This window comes from Octodon degus, unplaced genomic scaffold (genome assembly GCF_000260255.1).
Source record: "Octodon degus isolate 3935 unplaced genomic scaffold, OctDeg1.0 scaffold00020, whole genome shotgun sequence".
NCBI lineage: Eukaryota > Metazoa > Chordata > Mammalia > Rodentia > Octodontidae > Octodon > Octodon degus.
Genome location: NW_004524596.1, coordinates 5,437,036 through 5,457,150, shown reverse-complemented (window position 1 = coordinate 5,457,150; position 20,115 = coordinate 5,437,036). Strand labels below are relative to the sequence as shown.

Here is a 20,115-nt window from a genome sequence, read left to right as displayed (position 1 = left end):
AGAGAGAGAGAGAGAGAGAGAGAGAGAGAGAGAGCGAGCTGAATGGACAGGTAACAAGCGTTAGGAGTGAGGGTGTCAGGAAAGCAAGATGTCATAGGAGAACAGTATTAGGGAGAAAGGGGAAGATGAGTCATAGGTGTTTTGGCTTAGACCTGAGATGTCCCCCAGAGGACTCCTGTGTTTGGAAGGTGACTGGATCAGGGCGCTGCTGAGTGCAGGAGCTGAGGGCGCTGTGCTGTGAGGAGGCGGGGCCTCGCTGGAGGTGGGCGGGTGGTGGGGTGACAGGGAAAGAAGATTCTCGCCCCAGCTCCTCGTTTCTCTCTCTGCCTCCTGGCTGCCAGGAAGTGAGACATGAGGCCCGCGGGGTGGCCTGCCTGCATGACCCTGGTGGTCCACTCAAGCACCCCGGTTCTGTGTTTTCCTCAAAACTCAGGCAGAACCTGAAACAGCATTTGAATATTGCTGTCCTCTAGGAAGCATGGTGCTGAGGAAGGAGGGACAATGCTTTGTCCTTTTAAATTTTAAGTCACTTCTCAGTTTTGCTTCAAACACATAAAATGAACTTGAGCCTTGAGCTTTTTAAAAAAATGACATTGGCTTTCTTTTCCTAGTTGCAAAAGCCATACATGGTATAAATATGAAATGCGTAAAAAACACAATAAAAACCAGCTCAGAAAATACGGACGAGCACAGCAGTATTATTTTTCTCCCTGTTCTCCTTCTCTCCCTCCCTTTCCCTCTCTCCCTCTCTCCTTCTCACTTCCCTAGATACATATATAGAGAGACTTTTAAACAAATATTCGAACTTTTTTTTTTTTGTGATATCAGGGATTGAACTCAGGACCTTGCCCTTGCGAGGCAGGCACTCACGCTGCTGAGCTGTCTCCCTGGCCAACAATCTATTTGATTTTAATGATACTATTCATAACATTTTCTAGCTTACTCCAACTTATGCATATATATGCCTTCCTTTTTTCTTGTCATTAAATGTTCTTCAAAAGAGTAATTTTAACTGCCTAAAGTATTATATTATATGAATATATTGTAATTTAGTCAATCTTCTACTTAATGTAAAATAGTTTCATCTTTGCAAAGAATATTATTTCCTAAATATACATTTTCAAATAGAATTTTCTGCCTGAAATTTATGCACACTTTAAATTTTAATATATATTGTGACAATTTCTCATAGCGAAATTTATTAGCGGCCTATAAAAATGCTTCTCTGTTCCTGAATTAATTGTATCTGTAGGCAGAAAGGAAGCAGTGTTTTTACTTTCAAAATGCTCATCAGTTTTTTATTCTTTTTTCTTTTCCAGGCATCCTTCCACCTCAGCCACCCAACGGTGACACTGCTTTAACATAGCACTTGTACAAGGCCCAGGTGAAGGGGTTAGGGGTGGCATACAAGGATACCCCGGGATAGCAAAAATAAATATATAAAAATTCCAAAACAAAATAAATATTTGACCACTTAGCTTATGTGTGTGTGTGTGTGTGTGTGTGTGTGTGTGTTAGCAAAGACAGATGCTTAATTTGAGTGTCAGTGTGATTAGTAATTCTTGAATTGTCAGCTATTTTTAAAGGAAAAGATAGTACTGTTGTCAAAGGATCAGGAAAATTTCAAATTTATTTTAAGATTTTTTAGCTGCTATAGAATGAGATTTTGTCTGCCTATGCAACCCCAATTCACATGTAGAAATCCAAACCTGAGGCTATGGTAGTAGGAAGGTAGGGCTGTCGTCGGGTGACTAGGTTATGAGGGAGAAAGCCTCATCAATAGAACTAGTGCCATTTATAAAGAAATCCCAGATGGTAGCCTTGTCCTTGCCATCATGCAAAAACATAGCAAAGTGGTGAGTGTCTACAAACCAGGAAGCGAGTTACCACCAGGCACTGCCTTCATCTTGGTTGTCAGCCTCTAGAAGTTTTACAGATAAATTTCTGGTTTTTTATAAGCCACCCCATCTGTGATAGTTTATTACTGCAGCTTGAGCAGAGACAGTAGCTAATCTATGCTAATGATGCAACCTTTGAATTATCCCCAAATGTGACTATTAGAGGATCTTTAAATGGTATAGGAAAATAAATGTAGCTCCCAACTTGCTAGCTGTCCAGTGTGCTAAGTATGTGTTCCTCGAAGTTGAAGGATGAATTTGAAGGAACAGCAGAGGTTAAGAGTAGGAAAATCTATTGGGAAAAGAATTAGGGAGTAGGAAGAGTTCTCGGGAGGTAGGAGGGATCCTGAAAGGGTTGCTAGTGAGCCTGCTTCTCAGATGAAGTTTCATAGAGCAAGATAATGGGTCAAAACTATGATCAGCCAATAAGGTTACAAGTATATCTATTTAAGTACTATTGATCCAATGGAGAAGCAGGTCACATAGCAAGTATATACTGATGACATCATTGACCTTGATTGATAATCAATAAACTTAGTCTCAGCCTCACTGAGAGAGGATGGCCTATCCCAATCCTAATGAGATAATTGTTTATTTATATGGGAATCTCAAAAGGGTACCAATAATCTCAAGCTTCCATTTATTCCTTAGGGAAGTATGTAAATCTGACCATTGTGACTCTAGTATAGTTTTTCTTTTTTTTGTGGAACTGGGGATTGAACTCAGGCCCTTGCACTTGCCAGGCAAGCGCTTATTCAACTGAGGCATCTCCCCGGCCCTTCAGTAGTGTTTCTTTCTTTCTTTTTTTTTTTTTTGGAGGCTCGAAATGCCTTTAGGGCATTTCTGCTTTGCCGTGTCTGTCTGGGTTGGAACCCCAGAAGCTTGAGCTTGAGGGTTTTGTTTAAGCAGGCACTTAAACAACTGAGCTACTGGGCAGGTCCCCAGTAGTGTTTCAATGTGCCTGCATCCACAGTCATGATGTGTTCTCATCTTTTATACTGACTCCCTTGAGGGCCTAGCCCTGTTGGACTGCCTATAATATTTCTACCTAGCTTAGCTCCCTATAATATTCCCCCTCACCCCGGAAGAGCTACCCCTAACTGCCATGATTGGGCACGGGGTGAAGACTGCTTGGGGTACTTCCAGCTGCAGGGGATCAAAGTTGTGATGAGCAGTCAGAGATACTGTATGGAGAGTCTATCTAAAGACCCTTGAAAGATGCCAGGCATTCTCGTCTTGGGAAGGCATATAGCTTTATGTCTGGAGGAGATAAGACTAAGGAAACAAGTATATGTGAACTAAATAATAAGATTTTAAGATAACACAATTTTATGAATGTAACCAACAAATGTTTTTGTCAGGAAGATCCAGTAGTAGCCTCCTATGAAGAGGATAAGGAGAAAGTCTATGGAATTTTACAGTTGGACATGGCATTTACTTCTTTAATATCTTACACCGTCATCGAGGTATCAGCAGAAAGATTAGAAATATATGCGCAACATTCAGCTTTTATAATTGCACAAGTAACCTCTTGTGCTGTTGTTAGGATGTTTAATGCCACTTGATTTTGGAGGATGGCTTGCCTCATTAATTTTACTTCTTTGTGTAGGAGGGAGATTAAGTTGAGGTGTCCTTTAAGGCTCATTGAGTGTATTATAGTTAGTCAAGGCCTTGATGTGCTGTGTCTTCTAATCTTAGGGTAATGGATAAGGGCAGAAGCCAAATGATCATAACAGTGAAACACACCTTTAGACCATCAAGTTGTGGATGGGTTAGGTTTGCCGATATTTTTGGCACTCCTGCCTTGTAACCATGAAAATCTCAGCAGGTATCTTCCTATCTGTCTAGGGGGTAGTAAGGGCCACAAATTGGTCCCACAGAACTAATGAATGTCATTGGGGCTTTCTAATTTTAGGGCAATTAAACAAGTCTGTTGTAAAAACAGTCTTTGAGCTATAAGGTTACGGTAAATATACACTGTTTGGGAGGTGTTTATCTCAAGTGTTTAGTAGAGTTAGGCCAATGAGCATAGGATTGAATTTTTTATTTTCATATAAGGCTTTTTTATTAAGGTGTCTAATTGTGGGGGTTAATCACATCAGATATAATAAGCTCATTTCTTAAAGTAGCCATGTTGATAGTTATGATTGTTGGCCTTCATAATAGGATAGACAGTGAGATCTTTGCCTAAAGTCAGCTTGGATGTCTCTGGCATTGGGAGAGTGGAGGGAGCCACAGCTCGAAGGTACACAGGTCAGCTCTAAGGTACACATCCCTTTGCTACAATGTCTGTTTATGACTCCGATACACCGTATGCCTTTGAGCAGGTCTCCGGTCCTGAGTAAGCACTCCCAAAGCCATGCCTTCTATCAACATATAGAGTGAAGTGGTGTCCTGTCAGTAGCTCGGTGTTGGGTGCATTTACAGGCACTTATTGCAGCTTTTGGGGTGTAGTTTTGGAATCAGGTTTTCAGATTAAAATACGGGCATTTACATTTGGGCTTTCTTGATAAGTTCATAGACGGGTTGTGTGATCTCACCATGTCTTGCTACCGAAAGGCAAAAATAGCTCGCAATTCTTAGGAATATCCTTAGCTATTTTAGAGTGTTGGGTTGTGGGAAGGAAAGTATTGATTTAATTCTTTCTTCAGCCTTTGGGTTTCCTTAGACATGATGAGGCCCAAGTATCCTACCTCAGGGCTACAAAGTTGTGCCTTTGAGCTAGAGACCTTAAAACCACTGTCTGTTAAAAAATTCAGCAGAGCACAGGTACCTTGGATAGAGAGCTCTTTTGAGGGCACATGTAACAATATAATAATAGTGACATATTGTAGGACTGTGCCTTGGGAAAATTTAAAACATGCCAAGTTGTGGGCAAGTGCCTGGCCAAAACCAGGAGGACTATCTCTGAACCATTGAGGTAGCATAGTCTAAATTGGTCGTGGGAATCTGTGTGTAAAGGAATATAAGAGAAGGCATAGGGCCAGGGAGATAGCTCAGGAGTCTAAGCACCCACCTGGCAAGTGCAGGGACCCAGTTTCCATCCCTAGTACCACGTTCCATACTGGCCCCAGGCTGAGCTGGCAACCTAAACTGGGCATGGTGGTGCATGCCTGTAATTCCAGCACTGGGGACGCTGAGACAGGAGGATCACTACAAGTGTGAGCTGTGTAGCAAGACCCTGAGCCAAATAAATAAATAAATAAATAAATAAATAAATAAATAAATAAATGATTTTTAAATAAGAAGGTATATTTTAATCCAACACTGAAAATCAGCTGACAGCATTTGGGATCTGAGGAAGGAAAGTTTATGGGTGAGGTACCACCCAGTGGATTGGCACTATTGTCTCACTTATCAATCTTGTACCAACTTGTAGTTTCCATTGGAGTTTTGAACTTTCTAGTTTGGAGTGTGGTAAGGGCTACCACAATGTTTGAGCAGACCCTATGTCCTTAAATTACCAATTATAGGCAACAATCTTCTTTTAACTCTCGCTCTTATAGCATGTGTTTTCTGGTGAGGAAAAATAGTAGGATCCTTGGGATGTACTGGTATTGGGGTAGCTCTTATTGATTTATCTCTTCTACCTTTAGTTGTCCATTCTTTCGGATTTATTTTTGTCTCCATGAGGGGGAGGCAGTGTCTTGACCTGGATTTTTTTATGTTATAGTAGTTAAAGATCAGACATCTTTCCCTAGGAGAAGAACTGGACTTTCATGCATAACTAAAAGGAATGAGTAAAGAGAAAAACCATCCCAGTTGCAGCATGAGAGTTATGAGAAAATAGCAAGTTATCTCTTCTCTAGTGACTCCTTTGACTGAAGTTTGTTGGCTGGAAGGAAGGCCAGGGTTGAAAAGAAGAAGCAAGAGACATGCCCCAGTGTCCAGCCATAGGCTGGTTTCTGTTGCCTCTGTAGTCATGGTTACCAGGGGCTCCTCCATGGAGATGACAGTCCAACCAGAGGGGAAGGTGGACAGTATCCTGGGGCCCTTTAGTCTTGCTGGTCTATCTGGTAAGATGGGTCTGATCCATGGGACCTCTGCCTCAGCGTGGTAGTCTGACTTTTAGTGGTCACCTTTGTAATCAGTGGCCTCTTGCCATGACAGTTCTTATAATATCTTGGAAGGTGGCCTGGCTTTTTGCAGTGGTAGCAGATGAGTTTAGTCACTGAGCTCTTTTTGGAGGCCTGGGAATCAGATTTAGTGTGTATCCTTTTAAAGGTAGGCAGCTACTTTTTCGTGGTCTCTATTTTTTTCTCTTTGACCTCCTCTTGGTCCTGATTATAAAATAATGAGGCAATTTTCGCTAGAGTATTAAGTGGCCTATCTGGAGCAAAAGCTGTCTTTTGTATTCTTTTCTAATATGTGAGGCTGACTCAATAAGTCTTGTTTTTAAGAATAATCTGTGTAACAAGACTGATACTGACAAAGGATCTACAAACTGTGGTACAAGGTTTCAGGATAAATCCTGAGGGGATTTGACTGACCATGTCAGATACAAAAGCTTCATTTCTGTTATATAGGTCTTGCCTTATCTTGGTCTTAACCATCCAGCAGAAAAGTATAAAAATGAGGTATAAAAAGTAAAGCCATATTAATATGCTGAGCTGTAAAGGGCTAAAGTCAACAACTTCTGACATTGCTAGTCTTATGGAAAACCCACTACTATTATGGATTACTGGACTACCTTGGAATGTTTTGCTGAATTCACACACCTATAATATTTAAATGACAATGAGATACCCTTCTCTGACAAAACTAAACAAAAAAGGGGATACAAATGAACAACCATTTTGTATCTGCATATTCAAAATAGTTACGATAGATATACAGCTACATTCTCTTAATTCAATGAATAGAAATATTTGTCCTAATAGTGTTTGTGGACAGGATATCATGTCTGCATCTTGTACAATGAATAACCACTAAGACAACAATGTGCAATGTATTAAGTATTGAAACTGTCCTACTAATTGATTTAGAAACTCTCTCATTGCTGTTTGTTTCTCAATAAAATTATTTAAAAAATAGAAAAAGAATAATCTGTGTAAGAATAATCAGAGGTCATTCATGTATGCTTTATCAATGTTTATGGTAAATGATCTAAGAATGCAGAGGGGTTTTCATCTTTCTTAATGAATAGTTGATAGTTTAAAATAATGGAAGGGCTTAGTTCTCATCTTTTTTAGACCTTTAAGAACTTATGTCTGAAGATGTCTCCGATTCAGTCTCCCATCTGGTTGCGAGGCCTGTAGGGATCTTGTGTAGGAACTGTTTGGGTTCAAGTAGGAAGAGCCAGCTGTTTTTCTTTCTGTCTGTCTTTTGGTCTTTTAAAATTAACATATGATGTTTATCTCTAAATGTAATAGCAGCTTGTAATCCTTCTTGTCTCTCATTAGAACTCAATGTTGGATTTGAGAGTATCATTATATCTTTTTAGTCTAATTGATAGGTCTGAGTAAGTTTCCTAAAGGCCTTAATGTACTTATCAAGATCATCTAAAAATGTTTTCAGATCTTATTTGATCTATTTAAGATCATTTAGGGGCTGGGAAGATAGCTCAGTAGAATAAGCGCTTGCCTGGAAAGCTCAAGGGCCTGAGTTCAATCCCCGGTTCTGCCAAAAAAAAAAAAAAAAAAAAAAAAAAAAAAAATCACTTAGAGAAAAGGACACATGAAGACAGGTGGTGCAGAATTTGCATTTATTTTCTCTAAGCAAGACTGTTCTTGAGCTTGAACAAGAATGGATATGGCCCAGCAGAGGTCTCAATAATGACTGGCTTAGAAGCCTCACCCTCAGGTCTACGGCCATATCACTCTGAATGTGCCCAATTTTGTCTGATCTCAGAAGCTAAGCCGGATCCAGCCTGGCTAGTACTCAGATGGGAGAAGCCTCACCCTCAGGATCCAAAGGATAAGGGAGGGGGAGCCATTGCAGTACACTGAGCTCCATAGAGACAACTCTGGGTCAAGTGAGAGCCGGACGGGCACTGGGCGACTCTGTACTTGGCTGAGGAAAACAAGTAAACACGGGCAAAGGAGATCCTAAGAAACCAAGAGGTAAGATGCCATCCTGTGCATTCTTTGTGCAAACTTGCTGAGAGGCGCACAAGAAGAAGCACCCAGATGCTTCTGTTAACTTCTCAGAGTTTTCTAGGAAGTGCTCAGAGAGGTGGAAGACCAAGTCTGCTAAAGAAAAAAGGAAAATTTGAAGATATGGCAAAAGCGGACAAGGCTTGTTATGAAAGAGAAATGAAAACTTATACTCCTCCTAAAGAAGAAACAAAAAAGAAGTTCAAGAATCCCAATGCACCCAAGAGGACTCCTTCGGCCTTCTTATTCTGTTCTGAGTATCGCCCAAAAATCAAAGGAGAACATCCTGTCCTCTCCATTGGTGGTGTCACAAAGAAATTTGGAGAAATGTGGAATAATACTACAGCAGATGACAAGCAGCCATATGAGAAGAAGGCTGCTAAGCTGAAGGAGAAGTATGAAAAGGACATCGCTGCCTACCAGGCCAAAGGCAAACCTGATGCAGCAAAAAAGGGAGTTGTCAAGGCTGAAAAAAAGCAAGAAAAATGAAGAGGAGGAGAGTGAGGAAGATGAGGATGAAGACGAAGAAGAAGATGATGAAGAGGATGAGGAGGATGAAGAAGAGGATGATGATGAATAAATTGGTGCTACAGCAGTTTTTTTTTTCTTGTCTATAAACATTTAATCCCCCAAACACAACTCACTCCTTTTGAAGAAAAAAAAATTGAAATGTAAGGCTGTGTAAAATTTGTTTTTAAACTATACAGTGTCTTTTTTGTATAGTTAACACACTACCGAATGTGTCTTTAGACAGCCCTGTCCTGGTGGTATTTTCAGTAGCCACTAACCTCGCCTGGTACAGTATGGGGGTTGTAAATTGGCGTGGGAATTTAAAGCAGGTTCTTGTTGGCATGCAGCGCCAATTAGTATATATGAGGACAGCAGTTTTTCATCTTCAGTTGTCTCTGATACAGCTTATAATAAATAATTGTTGTTCTGTTAACTGAATACCACTCTGTAATTGCAAAAAAGTTGCAACTGTTTTGTTGACATTCTGAATGCTTCTAAGTAAATACATTTTTTTAAATTAAAAAAAACTCCAAAGGGTAAGGGAGGGTAATCTCAGGCTCAGTAACAGTAGATGTATCTTATTGTACCTTAAGGGCCAGACTTGTCTAGTTTTCTGTGGCTTATATTTACATTTTGAATACAAGTAAGGATTATTTAATGCAAAGGAAGTCTGAACATAAGGTAATTCTGACCATCTTCCCTCTCTTGTGCAGTAGGAGTCTAGCTGTGAAGTGGCACTACAATCAATATTGTTTTGCATTTTATTTTGCCTCTAGGGTATAGGCAGGCCACATGTAAGTGTAGAAAAATATTAAACAGCTCTTTCTCAAAATATGAAGGTTGAACATATTTCAGTGATTAAGAATATAAAGGAAGGAGCTGGGGAGGTAGCTTGGTGGTCCAAGCACTTGCTTGGCAAGTGCAAGTGCACCCCTGTAATCCCAGTGCTGGGGAGGCTGAGATAGGAGGATCACTATGAGTCTGAGCTGTGCAGTGAGACCCTATACCAAATGAATGAAAGATTTAAAAAAAAAAGACTATTTAAAAACAATATAAAAGAAGTAGGAGAATTTGAAATTGAGATTTCCAAAAGCAGCAAAGAGAAAAATAGGCATCTTTTTAAATCCCTACTTGTATTTTATGAGTCTGCAGGCATCCTCCAAGGTTACCTGCTCTAGAGCCTGATGGTTGTCATGTGGAGAGTAACCAGAAGACAGGTCACGTCACTAGCCACACCTACTGACTTGCATCCTTACTTTTCCAGAAACTTATACCCCTCAGTCCAGCATGTGTTTCTAAAAGCACAAATTGTAATTGCTTTTAGCTATAATAGTCATGTGTAAAGAAGGAAGCATTGCTAGCAAAATTAAACCACTAACTCAAAGACCTGAGCCATCCCTTTCTAATTTTTGAGAGTGAGGAACACATTAAAGGGCAAACTGGAATTAGGTGGCGCACTTCCCACTCCATAGAAGAGGTCACTTTTAGAGATAGATAGAGACAAGTAGTGGCTTGGAAAAAAATCTAACACTGAGCCTGAGGGCAAAGAAGAGCCGAAGACATTTACGTTATCTAATCATCTAAGCAATCTTTCTTTCTTTCTTTCTTTCTTTCTTTCTTTCTTTCTTTCTTTCTTTCTTTCTTTCTTTCTTCCTTCCTTCCTTCCTTCCTTCCTTCCTTCCTTCCTTCCTTTTTTCCTTCCTTCCTTTCTTTCTTGGCATGCTCCTTCACATTTTATTTACCATAAACAGTCCAATAATCTAGCAAATACTAGAGAAAGGCTTTTATGCAAATGAATGATGCAAACTGAACATTTAAAAATTATGCTTGCTCTCCCCACTCACCTCAATTCAACATGCAGATATCATTTATTTTCATATAAGAAAATTCTAGAGCAGCACAGTCTCTTAGGAGTTTTTTCTTTTGAGACAAGAGTCTCACTATGCAGTTTGGGCTAACCTTGTGCTCATTTTTGTAGCCCCCAGGCTGGCCTCAAGCGTGTAGAGATGCTCCTCTCTCAACCTCCTGAGTGCTGGGATTACAGGTGTGTGCCTCTACACCTGGTTCTGGGGCCTCATGGTGGGCACCCACTTTCAGGGCTGAGATGGTGCGCCCAGGGATCTGGTGCCAAGACTGCATGGCATGTGGGGCTGGGCATCGAACTAGGGTCCATGTGCTTGCCAGGTAGGTGCTTATGCCTCTAAGCTATCTCTCTGGCCCCCTAAGGAGTTTTAGAAGAGTATCTTTGCCTTGTAACTTGAAACAAGTTCACAAAATATACACAATCATGACATGACAGCACCATTCACAGTAGCTCCCAATGTAATCTACATTTATATGATCCTAAAACTAAAATCTGTGTTTTTCTTTAAATATCATAGTAAGTCAAACCACAAAAACCCAGAATTTAGCTTTAAATGTGTTTATAAAGACTGATGCTGAGCTCAAAGCATGCAGGTATTTTATGATTGCTGAGACCATGCTGGCTATCAAAACTGCTTCAGGATATCTGATAATGCACTTTTCTCTCTCATCCCAAGTATGTCCATATTTATTTACTTTGTCTTCTTTTGGGGCACTCTTTCCTGCATAGGCCTGACTGCGGGGCCAGCTGTTTGTGCTAAAGTTACTTCATATGACTCTTTGTTCTCTTTTCTTAATTCCTCATATGTAATTTTTTAAATTTTTATTTTATTTTATTTTTTAGTGATTCTTCAAGGTTGAGATGAGGTTCTTGGGCAATATGACCAGAAATACCAATGGGAGTGGATTCATTCATAGAGGCACTGAATGGAATTGGCCCATAATGAGGAGGCATCTCCTTTTCTGTGTTGCCTTCTGGGGGGAGTGGATGGGCCACTCACATTTGAGACATAAATTTGAGTTTGGAGAACAGTGCCCAGGTGGTGAACATCATTGTGTTTGTCCTGATCTTAAAACTTCTCCAAGAGAAGAATTTTCAAGATTTTTGAACTTTGTTGGCAAGCTCTCACATAAGAAAGTTTTCTAGCAAAGTATCTCATGATACAAGCAAATATAAGTTTAGGGATAGAACCAGATCTGGGATGACTTGAAAGAATTCCTCTATGAATAGTCCTTGAGTAGTCAACATGCTTGTGGCAGCCAGAGGCACAGATCTCAAACAGAAGCTTTCTTCATTGCATTCTGTGAACATTCTTCTTTCTTCTTCTGGCAGAATGTAATCAACCCCTGTGAGGGGAATGGATCTTGGAACTTCTGCATTCTGCTCTCAAAAATAAGCCTACTCATTCATCTTTCCTAGGGCACATCAAGCCCAAGAAATTGGGGCAGAAGCTGGGAGAAAGCCCACAGGGGGATAGAGAAGGAGGAATGTGCTTGGAACCGCAGCAAGGGGGAGGGGATGGACTGTAACATGGCCACCTAGAAATCACCCATATACAGGCTCGAAGTCAGCAAGCCAAAGCTAAGTTTTACACAAAATCTACTCTAAAATTTTTATGCGTCTATATCTACAAAACACTTATGAAGTTCACAGGTTAAATCTTATATTCATTGTTTAGCAGCCATGACTTACACATTAGTGAAAGTACTTTCCTTCTCTACACACATAAATAGTGAGAACCACACCTAGAAGGGGAGAGAAAGAGGCAGGTGGTTAGGGGATTTTCCCTTAGACTAAATGTAGTTTGGTCTCTTAAATATTGTGTTTATGAAATAGCTCTTTCTGGTCTCACCCAGAAGATGTCTTTTTTTTTTTTTTAAATGTATTTAGTAGAGGGCTTACAGGGTCTCACTACACAGATCAGACTCATAGTGATCTTCCTGTTTTCAATCTCCCAAGCACTGGGATTACAGGTGTGTGCCTCCACGCCCAGTCTCAGTTGCCCTCTCAGTGTGCTCCGGGGGCAGGGCCAATGGAACCCCAGTCCCTGCAACTGCCTAAGCAGGTGCTCTAGTCTGCTGAGCTATCTGGCTGTACCCCAAACTTTTTTTTTTAAATAGGGTCTCAGGTTTAATCTCCTGCGTTCAGAATACCATGCCCAGAACACATAAGCTGGAACATGGCTTTCGTGTATTTCCTGGATGGCAAAATTTTGATGTCTCATCTAACCCAGAGATGGGGCATGCATCTGTCATTTAAGATAACTTTTTATCTTTGGTCTCAGAAAACACTCATTTTTTATGGGCTCAATTTAGAGGTTATTAGCTATTAGATAGAAGGGAAAGGTTGGGACAAGTTAGAGTTCTTCCCTTTCTAATCTTTAGCAGGAACATACCTCTAGAAAAGAAGAGTACAAAGTGACAAGACATGATAAGAAATAAGATCAGGAAAAAAAAAAAGTCATTTTTTTCTCATGCTCACAGTGAATTATTGAAACAACTTGCTCCCGAGTTACCCTCAGCCTTGAAAGGCAAAAATGGGGAATTACAAGAGCCAAGATTGCCTGCTCAATACTAGGAGATCAGACCAGACAGGAGATCGAGGCAGGCCAGGTGTGACATTTGCTTACGAGTGTGAGGAGGATGAGGCCAGACTGCCCCAGTGAAATCTGTCTTCTACATTCTGAGGATGGCTGTCAGCCTATTGTCTTTTACTAACAAAGAGAGTCTTGTGACTTATTAATAGGCATGTATATTTCTAAATATGAACTAGATTTCATTAAAAAAGCCTATTTTACATCAAAGTGGATTAGAGGATGCTCTACCATTACTTTTCTCTACTATCTTTGTCTAACAAGTTAAATAGGTCAAGCAAGGAGCATCAATAAATTTAGTAACTAGTTAGTTTAAATGAAGCACATACAAAACTGGAATACAAGACCTTGTCTATAAAAGTAAAATGTCTCATCAAAGAAATATCATAATCTTCCAATGTTTTCAACTTAAATTTAACATTATTTTCACAAAAAACTATGTGTAAAAAGATAAGGCATGAAATCTAAGGCATAAGTCCCTGGTCCCACATACTGCGTCAGCCCCGCCCCCAGGGTGCATTAAGATGGCAATTGAGACTGGGCATGGTGGCACACGCCTGTAATCTCAGCTCTTGGGAGGCTGAAAACAGGAGGATCACTACGAGTCTGATCTGCATAGTGAGACCCTGTCGTTCCTGTACTAAGAAAAATGTTTTTAAAAAATAGAAAAAAAAAAAGAAGAACTAGAAATGTTTCAGAGAAAATTCCACTACTTGCTTAGTCACTCAAGACTCTCTGGGCTGGAAGTATGCCTCACTGGTGAAGTTTAACAGCTGTGGTTCATACAGTCATTGTCATCAGTGGTTTCCATGGGCCCTCTCTTTAGTTTTTGTGCTTGCTAATTAAAGCTCCCCCTTAACCCACTCCTCCAAGAGAGGGCTGGTCAATAAGGCTTGTAAGTGTGCTTGTGCCCTGGAGCAAGTGTCCTTTTCTTATCTACAATACAAGATTTCTGTTGCTATATTGGAAATGGTGAACTGTATGTTGAACTTGGGGGGAAGAAATGAGTCTTGTGTTTTTCCCAACAGAGCACCAAGAACAGGGAGAGCTGCTGCCCAGTCCAAGGGTCTGAAACCCACTCTTATCCACAAGTGCTGATCATTGTCTGTCTGCTGAGACTACTAGTGTCTACAGACCTTGAAGAAAGAAAGTCTAGAGTCCAAAGTTCCAAATGCAGTCATAACTTCCCTGTTCTGTAACAACACCTCTCTGTAGTTTAAAATCTGGTGTGCTAGTTTTAAATAATATAGAAGGTCTCATTTTTCTTTAGCAGTGATTGAAATTTCAAGGAAATTAAATATTCAGTTGTTTTTTTGAATAAAAAATTGTCATTACTTCTTTCTGGTGTGATATTAATTGCATTTAAGATATTTGAGGTATAATTGTTCTTAAATAAAATTTTTAAAGCTGATCGAATAGCTAATAAGCAAAGAAGATACACATGAATAAGCTGGAAATAGCATCCAAGTTCGTCAAAAATGCAAGCTGAAACAAAGTAAGGCAATGCTTTCCTATATCATGTCAGTAAATATGTAACACAAGATTATGCTTAATCCTGGCAGGGATTTGAGGTTAGTGAATTTCTGCACACTGTTGGTAAAGTCTAAACAGGTGTGGCCAAATTCTGGAAAGCAATTTGATCATCAATTTCAAGAGCCTTAAAAATGTTTATATTCTTTGACCTGAAAATGCACTCCTAGAAATATATCCCAAGTTATAATCAATGTTATAGACAAAGATTTATGTAAAAATTCTCATTATAGCATTTCTAATGGAAATCTGAAAATAATGAAATGTTGGAAATATCCCAACAATAGGGAAATCCTAAGCACTTATTAAAAATGATGTGTGGAAGAATATTAAATTACCTGTGAAGAGCTCAGCTCTAACTTTATGAACAATTCTGACAAATTTAAAATATATGCAGAAAAATAACTGCCAAATATAACAAAGTGCTAATAAATTTAATCAAATTATGATTTATATTTTCTATTTTGTTTTCCCTTTTATATTATATACTTTATGTATAAAATATATATTTTATATAATACATTAATTTTATTATCAGAAAAAGCAATGAAATATTCTTAATCATATTGAAATCATATAATAGTTGAAAAGTACTTATTAAAATTATTGGCATGATCTGTGCTCATATTTTCCAGTTTTCCTGTCAGTAATCGTTATGGTTTGTGTTAGGATGTCTCCCCAAAGCCCCATGTGGTCATGGCAAGGGAGAGCTTTTCAGAGGCCATTGAATCTAGAGACTGTGATTGGCTCATTGTCTAGTGCTGGGATTGAGGGTGTGAGTGCTACACTCTCCTTAGAGCAGGGAGCCTGCATACCATAGAATGGATGGAAAAGAGGTTTGTCTCTTCATTTTTCTCTTGTTGCATTTGCTGTCTTCCCTAGCCATGGACTGTTGCCCCTTTCCATGCGCTGCCCTGCCTTGGAGCCAGCTGAGTATGGACTGAAACCTTTACAAGCTGAGCTAAATAAATGTTTCCTTCCTTAACTTTGGGTATTGGGTATTTTGTCTTAACAAGGAGAGAAAAGTAACTAAGACAGCAATCAATTATAATCTACTTTCAAAAAAAGATGTAAAGTACCAGACCACCCAGTTAATAATCAAATCAGGAAGTACTTATGAAATACTTAGGTGCCTAGGACTTCATAGAAATGCTATATTCTAGCCTCAACTTGCTTTCTTTCTTTCTTCTTTCTTTCTTTCTTTCTTTCTTTCTTTCTTTCTTTCTTTCTTTCTCTTTCTTTCTTCTTTCTTTCTTTTTTCTTTCTTTCTGTCTTTCTTTCTCAATGTATTTAATACAGGGTCTACAGGGTCTCACTACACATTACAGACTTGTAGTGATTATCCTGTTTTCAGCCCCTCAGTGCTGGGATTACAGGTGTGCTTTGCCACACGCAGGCACTTTAGTCCTATGAGCTATCTGACCAACCTGAAGTTTTTTTTTAGAGTCCTTTAATATACTAACACAGGTAGTATCCACAGTGCCTTCTAGAGGACTGATTTATAAAGTAAATTGGTTAAAGACAGTTCAAATTTCCCTAATTCTTTGATTTGGAACAATGTATGTATCATTGAAATATTTAGCACCAAATAAATTAAGATTTTGTAGCAAAGATATGACCGTTTAGTTACAATCACATAAAATATAAAAAGAAGCTTCAAATGATTTAATATCAAACCTGTGAGGAGATTTGAGATCATTATTTTATAGAAAAGAAACCAAGGTTAAGGTTAATATCTTGGCTAAACCTGTTATTATTTGGGGATCACAAAACGGGATCAAAATGCGAGTTTTCTAGCATCGGTCTGATCTCTTTATTCTACTTTCTCCTGTAAGGTGTACCTGGGAGACTCCAAAGTGCACATGGAGGACTCCCTGCTCACAGGCCCTGTAAACCACCACTCTACTTTCTACTTCTATGGGTTTGGCTTTTTTAGATTCTGTGTATAAAGAAGATCATATAGTATTTGTCTTCTATGTCCAACTTAATTCAGTTAGTATAATGCTAATTTGTTCATGTTACAATAGGATTTTCTTCTTTTTAAAAGCTGTGTAGTATGTCACATTTCTTTTACCCATTTGCCCATCAATGGATCAATGAAAATTTGGATTAATTCCATGTCTTGGCTATGTGAATCGCTGTAATCAACACAGGAATGCAAATGTCTTCTTCATACACGTTTTCGCCTTTGGTGCTGGGCTCAAAATCAGAGGCTCACATTCTAGGCAAGTGTACTGTCACTGATGACTCCCCAGGTCTTCAACATGTTTGTTCCATTTCCTTTTCTCCCCGTTTCCTTTGGCTGCTGGACGTCCAGAAGAAAGATTGCTAGATTATGTCATAGCTTTATTTTTAATTTTTTGAGGCAATTCCATTCTGTTTTCCATACTAGCTATAAAATAATTATATTTCTGCTGCCGGTGTGCAAGGGTTTCCTCTTCTTCAGAATCCAACACTAGTGATGGATAATTGCCTTGTGTGACAATTAGTTGTGGTGTCAACTTGAACTTTAAAATGCCTAGCAGGGGCTGGGGAGATAGCTCAGTGTTCTAAGCACCTGCCTGGCAAGCACAAGGATGTGGGTATCCCTGGTACCACATGCCCTGGGCACGCTGAGCTGGCCACCTAAACCAGGTCTGGTGGTGCATGCCTGTAATCCTAGTACTGGGGAGGCTGAGATAGGAGCATCACTATGAGTCCTCTTGGGTGTGGGTGGCACCAACAAAAAGGCTTGTCACCTTGATAGGACAACAAGGCAAAGATAAAAGAAGTCTTGCTTTTGCTTCTTTGGAGAGGCTGCAGGCTTTGCCCCTGCCTTTAGACATTTCTCTCCAGGCTCCCAGCACCTACCCTTCAGGCCTCCAATGTGGGATTGCACAGCACTCTTCAGAGGGCCTCAGGTCTCCCCAGCACTCTCCATCCTTCCAGGCTATGGATGGTCCTTCTGCATTCTTTCATATGTGACTCTTTAGGCAGCTGCTGTCAGCTTAAATCTGTTCTCTAATGAACCCTGATACAGGTTTTGGTATCAGGAGTGACTCTAGGAAAAACAGAACTGTAAGGATGAATTTCTGTAATGGGTTCTGTGCTTCCTGGAGTTCACTCTCTAGCTTGTCAAGGCCTGAAGTTGCCACAGTCTCTCCTTCTGAAAATATGGGAAGCACTGAAGTCCATGGTGAGAACTGCTTAAAGCAATCTGCGATGTAGGTCCATTTGCTTATCCTAATTCACCACGTATGACACAAGGAACTTAGTGACTAAATACAATACTTATGAATATTTTTGGCTGAGTGGGAAATATAATGATGCTGGCTGGTTGCTCTGAGCATCCCTGAACAAAGTAGTAAGGGAAAATCACGAGCTCCAGGCATGCATAAAAAACTGAAGTCTTCCAAGTCTGAAGTGAAGTTAATAAAGAAAAAGAAGGAGCTCAAAGAGTCAAATCTCCAACTCTGGACACATATAAAGAATCTCAAAGTTTCTTTTTTTAAGTATTTAGTACAGGGTCTACAGGGTCTCACTACACAGATCAGACTCATAGTGATCCTCCTTCCAAGCGCTGGGACTACAGGTGCGCCACCATGCCTGGTCTTGGTGGCTGGCTCAGTGTTCCAGAGGATGGGGCCAGTGTATCTTGTGGTGCTAGGCATTGAACCCCAGTCCCTGTACTTGCCTAACCAGGTGATTAGTCTGCTGAGCTATCTCACCAGCCCCATGGTGTTTTAATTGTTAGAGCTTTGAAATGTATTTTAAAATCAAGTACTGTAATGCTTTTGATTTTGTTCCTTTCATTCATGATTGTTTTGGTTGTTCAGAGTCTTTTGTGGTTCCATATACATTTTATGATTTTTTTTTCTTGTCAAAAGTATTTCTGGAATTTTGATTGGAATTGTATTGAATTTGTAGGTTGCTTTATAAAGTATGGACCATTTCAAGAAGGTCAATTTTTTCAATTCATGAACATGGATTATCTTTCTGTTACTTATATCTTCTTCACTTCGTTCATTAATACTTTATAGTTTTCAGTGTACAGGGTTTTCACTTGTATGGTTAAAATTATTCCTAGGTACTTTTTTCTTGAGGCTCTTATAAATGAGATCTTTAAAAATTTCTTCTTTCATATAGTGCATTATTGAAACACTACCTTGCTTTTGAATATTGAGTGTGTATCCTCTAACTTTACTGAATTCATGTACTAGTTCTAACAGCCTCTGGTGTAGTTTCTAGAGTTTGCTTTATATGGCTTCTGCACACAAACATAGCTTTACATTTTCCTTTCCAATTTGGATGTCTTTTTTTTTCTTGTCTAATTGTTCTAGGTAGGACTTCTAGTATTACACTAAATAGAAGCGGTGAGAGTATAGATCTTTTCCTGTTCTTAATCTTAGAGGAAAAGTTTGAAATTTTCATTGTTGAGTATGATATTGTTAAATATTATTTTTATTGTGGTGAAGAACAGAAGTCCTGTTTTCTCACTTGATTTTCTTCTTCTTTCTTTTTTTTTGTTGGAACAGGGATTGAACTCAGGCCCCTGTGCTTGCCAGGGAAGCGCTTATTCTACTGAGCCATCTCCCCGGCTCTCACTTGATTTTCTTGGCATATGAATGGGCATTGCAGAGAGGTAACGAGTTTTGAAGAAGGACAGGCTCAGAAAGATAGGACAGAGGACAGTCTAATCTTATTGGTGCTGTGATGCTGGGAACAGGGCAGGGTGTGAAACAGCTCTTTTAATTTAATTAATTTTTAATTAATTAATTTTTTTGGTACTAGAGATCAAACTCAGGACCCTGAGCTTGCCAGGCAGGCACTTATGACACCGAGGTATCTCCCTGGCCCTAAATGACCTTTTTAAAAAAATTATAGATTACCAAATTTCAGTCTAGAAATGTTCTGATTTACATTCTCATTAACTTTTATGACAATGCACGTATAATCATCTATCTAATCCATTGCTACTCCAGAATATTTAAATAGGTACTTTATTTTAGTTTCTATTTACTTCACTACTACTATTGAAGATAAGTATATTTTCCTACTGTATTACCTTTATGACTGGATTTTTTTTTTTTTTTTTTTTTGTGGAGCCGGGGATTGAACTCAGATACTTGCGCTTGCCGGGGAAGTGCTTATTCCACTGAACCATCTCTCCGGCCCTTATGACTGGATTTTACATAGATACTTTGACATGTTTCTGGGGTAAAGAATATTTTTAAGGAAATTAATTTTATTATTGTTTATATATTTTTTATCATTTTGAAAATTAAATTTATTGAGAAAGAAATAGCAACGAGACAGTTTCAAAACAGGTTAGTAGGATAGTTACAATAATTAATACATTGCATATTGTTGTGTTCATAGTAGTTATTCATAGTACAAGATGCAGACATGATATCTTGTCTAAACACTATTAGTACAAATCTTTCTTCTCATTGAATTAAGAGAAAGTAGCTATATATCTAAGCTATTATTGTTTTTTTTTTCAAAGTTTTATTGACAAACAGATAGCAATGAGACAGTTTCAAATCATATCGGAAGGACAGTTTCAACAAATAATACACTGCATATATTCTTCTTAGTGGTTAATTGCTGTACAAGATGCGGACTTGTGATCCTATTTACAAACAC

At 39.1% G+C, this 20,115-nt stretch overlaps 1 protein-coding gene and 1 pseudogene across 2 annotated transcripts in view; both read right to left on the bottom strand.

Annotated features, from left to right (window-relative positions):
* Positions 1–20,115, bottom strand: part of Vit (vitrin) — a 150,400-nt gene that overhangs the window by 81,821 nt on the left and 48,464 nt on the right. The window lies entirely within an intron of this gene.
* Positions 10,889–11,777, bottom strand: LOC105741687 (annotated as a pseudogene).